The sequence below is a fragment of the Helicoverpa zea genome, chromosome 5 (genome assembly GCF_022581195.2).
Source record: "Helicoverpa zea isolate HzStark_Cry1AcR chromosome 5, ilHelZeax1.1, whole genome shotgun sequence".
NCBI lineage: Eukaryota > Metazoa > Arthropoda > Insecta > Lepidoptera > Noctuidae > Helicoverpa > Helicoverpa zea.
The window spans coordinates 9,553,788-9,565,813 of record NC_061456.1 but is presented as its reverse complement, the minus strand read 5'-3'; positions in this window follow the sequence as shown (position 1 = coordinate 9,565,813).

Sequence of the window (12,026 nt, the reverse complement as noted above, 5' to 3'; positions counted from 1 at the left end):
ATTTGCACTAAGGTCAAGTTCCAACTCCTGGTGCAAGCGCATATCGCATGTTTGGTAGGTAGATGTGGTAAATTCTTATTGCTGGGGTATTCCTCTTTCCATTTTACCCACAATTTGATGATAACCTTTATTTAAAAAAAAAAGACTTTTGGCCAGCTAAATTGCTCAAATCTACGTTAGTGCGACGTATGTGCACGCAAGAAAATGTATGTAGTTGCTTGAAAAACAAAAATAAAATAATTATATATTCATTGTGATTGCAGAATGTACGAAATAATAGATATACTGTTCGCGCTGAACATAATATACTCTCTTTAATTCAAGCGTGAACTACGGCCTATTATGATTTTTAGATTTTTTACTTCTGTTTATCAAGGTAAAACATCCGTGGCAAGAGCGGCATAAATAAAGCCACACCACACCGCACCTTTAATTTGCGATAAACATGAATGAGCACAGGGGCCCGATTCTCCTAAGTTAATAATGTCAAAATCGAGTAGAAATTGAATCGCAATATGATCGCAATAGCAGTTTTAACCATATCGGGCATTCTGCTACTAATAAAAGACCAATCGTATTCGATTGACATTTGATTGGTGTGCGATTGGTCTGCTTTTTTTTTAACTTTGGTCTATACGGAAGTTTGCTGTACAATCATTTTGCAATCGTAAATCATTTGCAGACAAAATGATTCATTATTGAATGACAGAAAAGGATAAAAACGTTTATTTCAAAGAAAAAATAGCGGAATGCCACATACGCTTCAATCGTAATCGAGTCGGGATCGGATATCAGTCGAATCGAGTCGAACGTGAATCGTATGACGCTTAAGTAAAATTAGGAGAATCGGGGCCCAGGTAATCACCAATTAAACGCAGTGGCTCACCCTACGGAAATACCAATATATTGAACCAGTACGGCTGCATAGCTACTTATCTTGTACTTGTCGTTTTACCGCGGTTTCACCCGCCTTTCGTGGGTTCTATTGCCCGTACCAGGGTAAAGAATGGCCTATGTTACTCATAGATAATTTACCTTCCTAATGGTGAAAGACTATTTTTAAATCGGCCTAGTATTTATTGAGTTTATCCATTACAAACAAGCAAATTTTTTTTCCTCTTTATTATATTACTAGCTTCTGCCCGCGACTTCGTACGCGGATCCTGTCCCTTATGCCAGCGACTACGGGGTCAGCAAAATAAAAGGTCTGAATCATCTGATATTGAATTTTAAGGGCCCGTTGACTTGAAAACAACAGAATACGCATAGCCATTAGAAACGTTCCATATATTTATTTTTGTACTTCAACGGCAAAAGCACAGCAGACTAAACAAAACGCTGAGAACTGAACCGCAATAGACGTGACCATAGGGATAAAAGTAGTGATTCTAATTAGTCCACATTTAAGTTGTGTGTGGCAAAAATATTACACGTATATAATATTGTACGTTAAAAAACATTAAATGTTACTGAGATGACAAAGTCGTGATGACTTAGTGGAAGTCGTGGTGATTTATTGGGTAGAGAACCAATCTCTCAAGTATGAGCGTGCGTCTTTGATTCCAGGTCTGGCAAGTACCTGCCAATAGTGCCAATGCAACTTTTCTCTCTTGAGATAATAACGACAAAATAATGAGATATAAGCACCGCAGGACATCTGAGGCTGATGACGGGGACTAGCGACCCCGGGGCATATATACTGAGTTCTCCAGGGAGAGTATACTGTCCCTCATCTCCGGCCGGTCGGAGTGAACCATGACGGGGGTAGGTCTCACAACTCTGGCTTGGCTTGACCGTCCAGAGTGGAGTCGCTAGAGCAGGGTTAGTAGCCCTGCTCGGAGGATAGGTGCCTCGTGGTAAGTGACAGGGAGCGCGTAATCTGCGTTTTAAATCCGCCGAGGTATCCTCATACTTCAGCCGCTCATGTCCCTGTTGCCCTCTTGTTGCTATTCAGTGACTGATTCCCGGGGGCCCAGTAAGTGAGCTGGTGAGTCTCCACCTGCCATTTTTACATGTATCTAATACATTGTCATCGGCAGGTGCCATAGTTCCCGTAGTTTCCCCATTCCTAGTCCATTAGCATCCCATCACAACAGCCCAAGTAGTATTCATCCACAGTTATAGTTCGGCCATTCAGAGAATGCGTTCCTGACACGTCGCGATTGAACTGACGACGTAACTTTGCAATGGCGTTGCAGTTACGATAAAAATATTTTTGCTGGTTGTTTACCGTTTTAACAATTGAGGAGCATTAAAACAACATTATTATATCAATAATCAATGAATGTAGTTACGTCGTCAGTTCAATCGCGACGTGTCAGGAACGCATTCTCTGAATGGCCGAACTATAGCAATGGTATAGCACAGAACCGGGGATTGTCTTTTTTTTTAACGACGTCCACCGGGGATTGTCCTTGGGTTCATTTCTATAGTATAAAGGGATAATCGTCGGTTTTGTGTCACCATTTCATTAAAGTTGTCTCAAAAGGGCTTCAGCGTGTTGGCTTCGGCCTCTCGTTTGCCTCCCGAAAATTTCGGAACTCTGTAGTCCCGAGGTCTGGAAGAGACATACAAAATAATAATGAGAAATATATAACGCAACAAATTCGGAGAGTGGGGGCTCGTGACGCCACGTCTAGGTATGTAAAATTTGTACTAAGCAGTGACTTAACACAAAATTCAAGCGTGTTATATCTTCGTTATTATTTGTTTGTGAGAAGGAGAAAATAAAAAATACGTGTCCATTATTTTAGGGTTATCTAAAAGACGGACTAATTACATTTTTTTGATTCACCATACCTATTTCATAACATTCATTTCTATACATTTCAAGTGGAGTATTGCTCTTGAAGTTCCACATCAGGTGTTCCAGATCTTCGATGTTTATACGTCAATAGAGAGTGCTTATCAGATTGAACCACTTTTGCTAAAACGTCATATCTTTATATGCTATAGTCTAGCTGGGCTCCTGGGGTTCCACATCAGGTGTTCCAGATCTTCAAATTTATTATCTCAGTTGAAAATGCTCATCACATGAAACAATTTTTGCCATGGCACCATTTTTGTATCTCTTATAGTTTTGTTGGTCTGTTGGTCTTCTGCATCAGGTCTTCAAGTTTCGAAGATAAATTATAGCCTATATGTTGACCAGGCCTAATACTGATACAACAAAGAAAAAATCATTGAAATCCGTTCAGTAGTTCGGAAGATTAGCGTGTACAAACAAACAGACATACAGACAGAATTTTTTTTTTTGGATTTGTGCTCCGTTACTGTTTCTAAACCCCACCCAATTATTATTTTTTTAATATATTCAATGTACAGACACAGTTTTTTTACAGATTTATTATATGTATAGAAATAGTATAGACTAGGGCATGCAATACCGGTTAACCGGTTTCGTTTTTACCGGTAAATCGCCCATTTTTGCGGGTTTTAAATTACCGGTAAAAATAATATGAAACCGGTAAATTACCGATTTTTACCTTTTTCTGATAAAATATAGCAATTGTTCATTTAATGTCAAATCTTTGTTATGTAGCCTGAATATAATGTAATGTTACATTACGTATTGTAAGTGTGTTAAAGTTGCTGTTTTTTAGAAAAGTAAACTTGTGTGTCCTTAACTATCTCTAGGTTAGATACAAATCTTCTTTCTCATCTTAATTTATAAAATCTAAACAAATTGTATTCATTCGGTTATTCTGTTTTTCCTCATGGCTGTCAGCTCATACTAGGTACAAATGTAGCTAATGCTTATTTTACCTACTCTATGACCTTACTGAGCACAGTAGCGGCTTTAGGGTAGGGCGCGGTTGGGCGACGGCCCAGGGCGCCGGACATAAGGGGCGCCGCAGGCGCCCCCAACCAATCCTTGATCAGAATTTTACTCCTATTTTAGTTTTAAATTTCATCAAAGATCGTAGCTTACAAGAACTGTATCCAAATGTATGGATAGCATCAGGGCCGCCTTAACCTATGGTGCAGGGTGTGCGAATAACCCGGGCGCCGTGGGCTCAGGGGCGCCGCGGTACGCTCCTTGACCAAGAAATTTCAATTAAATTAATGTATTGTCATACAATGCCGGGCGCGTTAGATACACTACTTTTATGTCCCAAAACTTAAAAATTTTCGCGCTCGCTTCGCTCGCGGTTTCTTTACTTTACACTTACATTTTTTTTCACATATAGCTACTTTTAATTTATGTCCCAATACTCAAAAAAATTCGCGCTCCCTTCGCTCGCGGCTTCTTCACTTCACAGTCGCCTTTTATTAATATGTTAAGGACTTTTAGTGATCCAAATCTCAAAAAAGCTTTTTCGGGCTTGCTTCACTTTATAGTTCTTTTTATTTTTCAATTTTTTTTTGTCTACCCTAGCAAAAACGTAACGTCGTTTTTAAGTCATTTTATTAATATGAAAGTAACTTCTAGTTTCTATTTATGGTACTACTTTAAGTCTCAAAATTTTAATTCATAGGCGCCAACACCAACAAAGAGTTATCTACGTTTGGGCTACATTTTAAGTCATTTTTGTTTTGAGTTCTAAAATATAACAAAAAATTTCGCGCTCGCTTCGCTCGCGCAATCAGAACCTGTGTTCCCGTGTTTTTGCATTCACTAACCAGCAATAACTTATGTACGGTTGGGCTACATTTTAGGTAATTTTTGCTTTCACTTGTTAACTATAAAAAAAAAGTTCGCGCTCGCTTCGCTCGCGCAATCGGTAACTACATATGTCTCTGTTTTTCGTAAGGGTTTGAATTGCAGTTGGGGGCGCCGTAGAAATCTCGCCCAGGGCGCTATACTTCGGCCGTTCAGAGAATGCGTTCCTGACACCTATCAGTTAGTCACGACTAGTGATGGGCACAACATAACACTGAGTTCGTTACCGTTCCTTCAAAATGAACCGCCGCATTATTTTAAGATTATTTTCGTTTTAAATTGGCGGAATCATTTGTTTTATATTTTAGTTATTTAAGTGGAAACCAAAAAAAGGTAATATTCATATAATAAAATTGTTTTATTTATTCTTTGTTACAAGTACATTGAATTGAATGTGCGAACAGAATATTAATCAGACTCCGATTTGCTTGAGGAGGTGGTGTCTTCATCATCATCTTCGCCTACATGTATAATTATATTATTATCAATAACAGAATCAATCCTGATATCTCGGTCTAACAAAAGCCGGGTAATCAAATAAAAACAGATCGAAAATACTTGAAAAACGTGGTCTATGCGCACGAAACGACAACGGACGACTGTTTTAGCGTCACAAAATGGCGGCCCATTAGAGATGGGTAACTCAGGAGTGATAGATACAAATGATATGAATCATTCCATTTGAATCAATCACTCTTCATATCTTTACATATCCGAATGTGTCAGTAGTTCAGTATATCTTTCTTTACACCTCACTCACTCGTCGGTCATCGCGTCGGGTACTAACTAATCTGTGGCGTCGGATAGCTTCGTCGCGCGCCATTGGTTGAACGTCAAGCGAGCCGTCTCGCTCGCACCCATACGATTACGAATGTCGTTACTTTGACCACAATAAGTTGACACCCAATAATAAGTTGTTAACTCTATTGCTCACGCATAAGGCTTATAATTGTTTGTCCTTAGTGAATATTTCGGTATTATAATCTTGTCAAATGTATTGAAAACTTACCGCCTACCGAACAAACATGTTTTGACTCGAAATACACATTTTGAACTAAAATTTAATTTTCACGTAAATAATTTCGTAGGTAGACAGTCCTAAGCCTGTGTAAAGTATGAAAGGAAATCAGAAGGCTATTTCTATTTTTATTTTCTAATACTTACTAAACTATAGTTCGGCCATTCAGAGAATGCGTTCCTGACACGTCGCGATTGAACTGACGACGTAACTTTGCAATGGCGTTGCAGTTACGATAAAAATATTTTTGCTGGTTGTTTACCGTTTTAACAATTGAGGAGCATTAAAACAACATTATTATATCAATAATCAATGAATGTTATAATTTTGTGCCAAACTGAGTGTCAAATAACTTGGTAAACAATATTTTTCTAAATCTATACTGCGCTATTACAAGGTTATGTCAGCGGTTTATATTTTGTAGTGCTGTGCTAAAAATAACAGGCAAGTATCGTAATCTGTTCTTATACAGTTATAATATAAAATAATACGTTTTGATTTTCTTTTTAAGAATTGGAAAATAATGGACTATAAGACTTAATTATAACGTTTATGAAATATAAAAATAAAACTATGACCAAACCGCATTTTTATACTTAGATTAAAAATGGTAACCCCAAATGGCGTTATGGGCCGCCATTTTGTGACGCTAAAACAGTCGTCCGTTGTCGTTTCGTGCGCATAGACCACGTTTTTCAAGTGTTTTCGATCTTTTTTTATTTGATTACCCGGCTTTTGTTAGACCGAGATATCAGGATTGATTCTGTTATTGATAATAATATAATTATACATGTAGGCGAAGATGATGATGAAGACACCACCTCCTCAAGCAAATCGGAGTCTGATTAATATTCTGTTCGCACATTCAATTCAATGTACTTGTAACAAAGAATAAATAAAACAATTTTATTATATGAATATTACCTTTTTTTGGTTTCCACTTAAATAACTAAAATATAAAACAAATGATTCCGCCAATTTAAAACGAAAATAATCTTAAAATAATGCGGCGGTTCATTTTGAAGGAACGGTAACGAACTCAGTGTTATGTTGTGCCCATCACTAGTCGTGACTAACTGATAGGTGTCAGGAACGCATTCTCTGAACGGCCGAAGTATACAAGGTTATGTCAGCGGTTTATATTTTGTAGTGCTGTGCTAAAAATAACAGGCAAGTATCGTAATCTGTTCTTATACAGTTATAATATAAAATAATACGTTTTGATTTTCTTTTTAAGAATTGGAAAATAATGGACTATAAGACTTAATTATAACGTTTATGAAATATAAAAATAAAACTATGACCAAACCGCATTTTTATACTTAGATTAAAAATGGTAACCCCAAATGGCGTTATGGGCCGCCATTTTGTGACGCTAAAACAGTCGTCCGTTGTCGTTTCGTGCGCATAGACCACGTTTTTCAAGTGTTTTCGATCTGTTTTTATTTGATTACCCGGCTTTTGTTAGACCGAGATATCAGGATTGATTCTGTTATTGATAATAATATAATTATACATGTAGGCGAAGATGATGATGAAGACACCACCTCCTCAAGCAAATCGGAGTCTGATTAATATTCTGTTCGCACATTCAATTCAATGTACTTGTAACAAAGAATAAATAAAACAATTTTATTATATGAATATTACCTTTTTTTGGTTTCCACTTAAATAACTAAAATATAAAACAAATGATTCCGCCAATTTAAAACGAAAATAATCTTAAAATAATGCGGCGGTTCATTTTGAAGGAACGGTAACGAACTCAGTGTTATGTTGTGCCCATCACTAGTCGTGACTAACTGATAGGTGTCAGGAACGCATTCTCTGAACGGCCGAAGTATAATGCTTATACTCAATACTAGATTGCGATTGACTATTCATTGAACTAATTAACATAAAAGAAGTAGGTTGTACCTACAGTCATAAGAATAGTATTTTTTTTAATTAGAAAAAAGTTGTTCAATCGCAACCGCTCAATATATCAGAAAGATGCAAACAACAACCAACCTATCACTATATCTGAATGATCTATTTGAATGAGTGAGCCGCACACGAGTTGCGAGTTTAAACGAGCTACTGAGTTATACTGAACTACTGATATAAAGATATGAAAGAGTGATTCATATCCCAGTGATTGAAAGATGCATATCTATCTTTTCTTTTCAATGACACATTTTGCCCATGTCTACGGCCCATAACGCCATTTGGGGTTACCATTTTTAATCTAAGTATAAAAATGCGGTTTGGTCATAGTTTTATTTTTATATTTCACAAAAGTTATAATTAAGTCTTATAGTCCATTATTTTCCAATTCTTAAAAAGAAAATCAAAACGTATTATTTTATATTATAACTGTATAAGAACAGATTACGATACTTGCCTGTTATTTTTAGCACAGCACTACAAAATATAAACCGCTGACATAACCTTGTAATAGCGCAGTATAGATTTAGAAAAATTTATTTACCAAGTTATTTGACACTCAGTTTGGCACAAAATTATAACATTCATTGATTATTGATATAATAATGTTGTTTTAATGCTCCTCAATTGTTAAAACGGTAAACAACCAGCAAAAATATTTTTATCGTAACTGCAACGCCATTGCAAAGTTACGTCGTCAGTTCAATCGCGACGTGTCAGGAACGCATTCTCTGAATGGCCGAACTATAGTAGAGTTAAAGCCGGCCCTGACTGAGCAAGGGCTTTTACTTCACCACCATGCGGACTGCTCTGAGGACACGGTGGAGCACACAGTCCAGGTGTGCACTGCCTGGGAAGGGTACCGCCGTGTTGTCGTCGAGGCAATAGGCAGCGGCGACCTTTCGCGTCCTTCCCTGGTTCAAGCCATGGTCCGGAGCTAGAGGGAATGGGAAGCCGTCGCCCCTTCTGCGAACCAGTCATGCTCGAGAAGGAGACGGCGGAGCGACTGCGAGTAGTACCTCTCATCCCAGCCGCTGTAATGGACCAGGAAGACACCACGGGCGCCAAGGGTCGAGAGACGACTCCCGGCCACCGTAGGCGTCGGTCTGTGGGCGGTGAGTTCGAGTGGCTCATCGTTCCACCGTCTGCATAGACAACAGACCCGTGTCAGCGGCGCGCGTTGTTCCACGTGCTCCTCAGGGAGATGTCAGCAAACCCAGTGGGGCCCAGCAGGGCCAAGGCCTGCCGGGGCCGCGGGATTGTTCGAAAGAGTTACCGCGACCCTGGTCCATAAAACGCCTACTAAATAACATGGGTTTTAGACAGAAAGAGTCTGTCATTTGATGATTTACCATAAAAAAGGGCTTTCCCTTCAATGAAAAATATATTTTTTACGGTAATTCTTAGCGTTTATCCCGTCTTGTGACGGAGTCGGCTTTCCGTATCTTCCTTCTTCCACTTCGCTCTATCCTCCTGAATAGACATCTTCCTCTTCGAGTTCGCAGATTTTCATGTCATTCATTACGACACTCAACCACCACGGTTTCGGCCTGCCTTTGCGCCTTTGACCGGGTATATTGAGATTGAGTATCACATTCACACTGCCGATGTCCTCAGGTGTCACTCCTTTTTACATGTCCGTACCATCGCAGCCGTTTCTCTTGCATTTTGTCGGCGACATCGCGTACGGATGGTACTGACATGTTTTTTGTTACGGCCCACGACACAAAAAACGTTTACCACCTTATACTTTGCATATTTATTTAGTTTTTGCTTTAAGACTACCCAATCTTATTGTTATAATATCACATTTAAAAAAAATACAAAAATTACCGTTTTACCGGTTTACCGGTAAAAAAAAATTATTACCAAATTTTTACCGGTAATTTTTGTTTTACCAAAATTGCATGCCCTATAGCAGCGGTTCCCAAATGGTGTTCCGCGGAACCCAGTGGTTCCGTGACAGGCCCTCAAGGGTTCCGCGGAAAATTCAAAATTTCTATATGCTAAATCGTTTAACTTTTGACTATATTAAATTATTATTCATTTTCAATTAAATTGTTTTAAATATTGCATTCCATAATTCCATTTGGGCACCATGTAGTAGGTAGGTAGGTAGTGGGTAGGTACCACTCGGGAGTGTAAGTACGAGTTCACGACAAGTGGCGGGGGAAGGCCACGGCAGCAGATAATTTAATTCCGTTTTTTACAAATTGTAGATTAACTTAATACCTCCAGGTCTTCGGCAATCGGCAAAAGTAGGTAGCGAGTCGGCCAAAAATCACCGCATTTTTTGGGCTTATTTCATCGCCAGGATTATACGTTTTCATACATTTGACAGGACGTGAAATTACACGGCATACGCGTATTTCCAGTGGCTATTTTTACCATGATTCAAAGTGTGACATAATTTCCAATTTTTGCACCTTCGCGAATCCGAAAGGACAATGCCAGGGTGTGGGCTCAAAGTTTGCCCAGCAGTGGGAGTAGTTTCAGCTGGTTCCATAGTGCACTCTGAACACGAAATCCAAATATTTTTGAAATCGGTCCCAGAGGTCCCGAGAAAAACCGGTTCAAATGTTAAACTTGATCAGTCACTTTATAAAGTCCAAGCCATTTGCCCAGTAGTGGGAATGGTTAGAATAGGTTCTTTACTTCACTCTTAAGACGGAATCCAAATATTTTTGAAATCGGTCCCAGAGGTCCCGAGAAAAACCGGTTCAAATGTCAAACTTGAACAGTCAATTAATAAAGCCCAAGCCATTTGCCCAGTAGTGGAAATTGTTAAAATAGGTTCCATAGTGCACTCTGAACACGAAATCCAAATATTTTTGAAGTCGGTCCCAGAGGTCCCGAGAAAAACCGGTTCAAATGTTCTCCATAGATAGTCACTTAACAAAGCCTGGGCCATTTGCCCAGTAGTGAAAGTGGTCGAAATAGGTTCTTTGCTGCACTGTTAACACGAAATCCAAATATTTTGGAAATCGGTCCCAGAGGTCCCGAGAAAAACCGGTTCAAATGTTAAACTTGAACAGTCACTTTATGAAGCCCAAGCCATTTGCCCAGTAGTGGGAATGGTTAGAATAGGTTTTTTACTTCACTCTTAAGACGGAATCCAAATATTTTTGAAATCGGTCGCAGAGGTCCCGAGAAAAACCAGTTCTAATGTTAGCCAGCCATTGTTAGCAAGCCATTTTAAGCAGCCACAAACCTAACAACCTCTTTTCTTGAAATAACATTCAGATAGATAGTGGTTTCACTGTTAACAGGATAAAAAAAAAACAGAAATAGACGTTTAAAGGTAATTGTTGTTTCTCTTGCTTTTCAGTCTCTATTTACCACAATCAGTCCTAAGTTCGAGTAGCGTCATGCAATTAATATCCTTAATGGCAATGGAAAAATCTTATCAAGACGAATAAAATAAGCTCAAACACGAGGTAGTAAATAGATACCGTTGAGGAGTTCCCTCGTCTCACTGTCATCTCCATCGTCAGGTCAGGTCTTAACCTCCACAGTTTTGTGGTGTCGGAGACATATACCCGATTGACAAGTTTTTATTCGATATGTGCTTACAATTTCCGAGAGTTCCATAATGTTTTAAGGTTTCTATCACCAGACCCTGGACCCTGGAACTATTTGGAAATTAAATCCTTTTAAACAATAAAATGATTGTTTAAATCGGTTGGTAAACGACGGAGTTATGCACGTACTTACGTAAAAAGAATACAAACGAACTGAGAAACTCCTCCATTTTTTGAAGTCGGTAAAAAAAAATCTCTTTCAATACCTCGTATTTGTCGATTAATATTATAATGCATTTCAATTAAGGTAATAAAAGTGGAATAGTTAAGAGTTCGTAAGCATATTTTTCGTAGTATTGAATAAGAGTCAAACCAGTTTTTCTCAGCACTCCTGGGATAGATTTCGAAATATTTCGGTCTGGGACCTATTATAAGCCTATGGAACATAATACACTATGCAGTTACTGTGGGCAACTCTTGAGCCCAACTTCCATACAAAGAATAGCATTGTCCTTTCGAGCTCGCTTCACTCGCGACTCCATGTTACGTGATGCTTTAATGTTCGTTTAATTGCTCAGGTATCCAACACCGAAAAAATTTCGCGCTCTTCCGTCGAGGTTTCCTTTGATATGTTTATTTTTTATTCGTTTGGTTCAGAAAAAGCAATAGCGCTTTCTTCGCTAGCTGCTTCTTTTTCATTTGCATTTGCTTTTTTGTGTGGATATTGTACTTTTTGAGACCTTATTAATTTACAGTGGTTTTGTTTATTTTGTGTAGGTACTAAAACTAAAAAAAAATCGTGCTCGCTTCGCTCGCTGTTCCGACTACCGCTGAATGTCTTTCAATGCTAGCGGGTGCTTGGAACTGATTCATTTAGTTAAAAAAATCGTGCTCGCTC